The sequence below is a fragment of the Hippocampus comes genome, unplaced genomic scaffold, assembly GCF_001891065.2.
Source record: "Hippocampus comes isolate QL1 unplaced genomic scaffold, H_comes_QL1_v1.1 scaffold7, whole genome shotgun sequence".
Lineage (NCBI taxonomy): Eukaryota > Metazoa > Chordata > Actinopteri > Syngnathiformes > Syngnathidae > Hippocampus > Hippocampus comes.
Genome location: NW_017842060.1, coordinates 1,644,338 through 1,647,440, shown reverse-complemented (window position 1 = coordinate 1,647,440; position 3,103 = coordinate 1,644,338).

Below are 3,103 nucleotides of genomic sequence, written 5' to 3'. Positions count from 1 at the left end.
GGGGGGGGAGGCGAGAAGGAGTGAGACGAAGTCAAGCTAGTGGTGAGAAAGGCAGAACCGGATGCACTTGCACCGTCACGGTGGGCTTCAAAATAAAAGTGATTCTGTCTACTTCCGCTAAGGAAGTGAAACCGTTTTTCATTGATTGCTGAAAAGGGACGTGCGTTTGATCTTGGAAACAGTCATCTAATTTAAATCCATGGTAATGGTGCGGTGTTCATTTGCAGTGTCAGTTCACAAGAATCCTGGTTATTTTACAAAAGATTGGTTGGTTTACATTAAATTGATGTCAATTTATGCTAGCTCCAACTTAATTGAAGCGAAATCTATGCTAACTCAGGATGAATCCATGTTCATTCATGATAACATTTAACGTGCAATGACTCAAACATAAAAGCCCTTCCATACATATTTACATACAGATGTATGTATATGTTTATATGTTAAGATATGCTAAAATTATGTTAAATGACAACATATTTGTGTTAGAATACAATAACTGCCTCAAGCTATCATTTTTAATATTTAGCTTGGTAGCAAAGTGCACACAGCACAATTCACCGGCTCCAGGATGATAAATCCTGTCCGGACATCTGTCAGGCTCGGTGACCCCGCACAGATGTGTGAGGTGTCACGAGTTCACCGTGACGCTTGTCAATCCGCATCGACCCTGCTTTGCCTTTGACAGACGGCTGCAAAAACCACATTCAATTATTACATTTTAACACCGCGCGACGCCATAACTGTGCTGCGTCGTACTGCAGAGACGGTCCTAACGGCTTGGTTTGGAATGTGAAAGGTTTACGTTCATTTACAAGCAAGTGATGTTGATTTACAATCAATTTAGTTTAGTTTATGATAAATCCACATTGTGAGGACTCCGGGTCAATTCAGAACAAATCGACATGAATTTATGCCAGCTCTCTGTTACATTCTGACAAAGTCACATGAATTAAGGTAATTTACGATAACCCTCATTCATGTCAGATGTCTCCGCCTGAAATGACAATAAATCCTTGTGAATTCACAATAATAATCTGTCTTGAATTACAATACAGTGAGCCCACGCTCTTTGCGGAAGATGAGTCGGCCGAAGAGTACCAAAAAGTTGTGGATAATTGAGATCTACTATATTACTATACTATAAAGGGTAAATGCAGACAAAAAAAATATATGAAACCATCCAAATTCTTGAAGGTCCTGCTATAAACTATCAAAAAGTGTTTTCCATGAAAAAATGGGTTACCTTCCCGCACCCCCCAAAAAGTAAAAAAATAAAATAAAAAAAAAATTTAACAAAACAAAAATATGTTAACCTATGAAAAAGTATTTCATTAATTTATGAATTTGTGATCGATAAATTTTAACCGGTGACAAATCAACCTTAATTTACTGAGAATCCAAGTTCATTTTACAATCTATCCATGCTAACCGAACACTATAAATCCTTCTCCAGTTACATCATGGCGACTTATGTTCAATGAGGCTAAAGCCACGTTAATTTACTCCGAAGCCCTGTTAACTTGCCATACATCCGTGTTCATTTACAATAAATCCAACTTAATTTACAATAAATCCGCGAGCCCCCCCGGCTGCAAAATACATACAAAACGACGCCCGTATCCACATCCAGCACAATAACTGTACTGCAGAGTCGTGAATGTTTGGCTTTTGTTTTTAATTAAGTGTACGGCTGCAACCGGTCATTTTGCTGGAGGCTCCATGAGACTCCCTCAGGAGCCCACCGGTGGTCCCTGGATCCCACTTAGGGACGCAAACAGCATAACTGTTTCAGTAGCAGCGCTCCCTCGCACAAATAAACCGTACTGTACACACCAGGGCTACCAAAGTGCTTTTTATTCTGGTTTTATATGAGAAGGTTGTTTATGTACACACTTAGTGTTAGTTCACTTATTCGTTGGCTAGCTAGTTTGGATTTTTGGCGTGTTAATCACGCTGTTAGCCTCGTGGGTTGTTTGCTACGGCATTACAACTAAATTCAGTTTTATTTTATTTTTTTTAAGCATCTGCTAGTATTTATTGGTAATGTGTGAACTCACCCCTCAGTTAAGTGGATCAGTCTGTTTTATGGTTCAATCCCAGGTGTTTAGTTACTGAGCTAGCTAGCGCGTTTGTTGGTTAGTGCAATTAGTGAGGTAGTTCACTTATTTGTCGGTTCATTTTATCAATAGTTTGTTAGTTCATTTATTTAAATTCTTAGCTACCTTGTTGGTTTGGTACCCGTGGTCCATTTTGTTATGTTGAATCCCAGTTGGTTAGCTTGTTAGTTAGCTACTTCATTTGGCTGGTTAGTTCATCTAATGAGTTAGTTGATTTAATATTAGTCATTCGTTATGATTTACTCTGTTTGGTGTGTTAGTTAAATCGCTATCTTATCACTTAGTTTGTCCATTTAATGTGTTGCCAACGTGTTAATGATTTAATTAGTTAGTTAAATCCATTCCTTTGCTACTTTGATCATTCAAATAAGTTTGAATCACTGCCAGTAGTAGTTTGGTCACTTGTTTCACATGTTAGTGAAAAGTTAGTTTGCGACACGGTTCATTTATGTTCGAAGCGCTTTTTTTTCTTTTAAGGTGTGTCTGTTACTTCTGTTTGTTAGAATTCATTCTGTGAAGTTTTGATCACATGATGCTCGGGTGTTGGTGTAGTTGTACGGTGTTAAAATCATCGTGTCATCATGTTACATTAGCCTTGGTGAAGAGAAGAGGAGACGAGACGCTCTGGGCCGTCACTGGACGCACTAATGAGACGGGAAATGATGCCAGACTGCAGTGACAGACCATAATCCCACAAAGACCCCAAATCAAACCAAAGATTCCGCCCCCCCCTGCCCCCCGCCCTCTGCAGAATGAAGCTTTCCATGTCTAAATAATTGCATCCATCACTCTTGCTTGGAATTTGGAGTGTGTTGCTTGACAGCGGGGAGGAGGATTAGCATGTCGTTAGTGTTTGCTACGCCTAGACTAAACGCTATCAGGTGACAATTTGCTTCGATGCCGAGAAAAATGCCCACTGGCTGCCTGCTCGGATATTTATAGCTAGTTTTGCTCAGTGTTTAGTCAGATGGACAGGCAGGCTG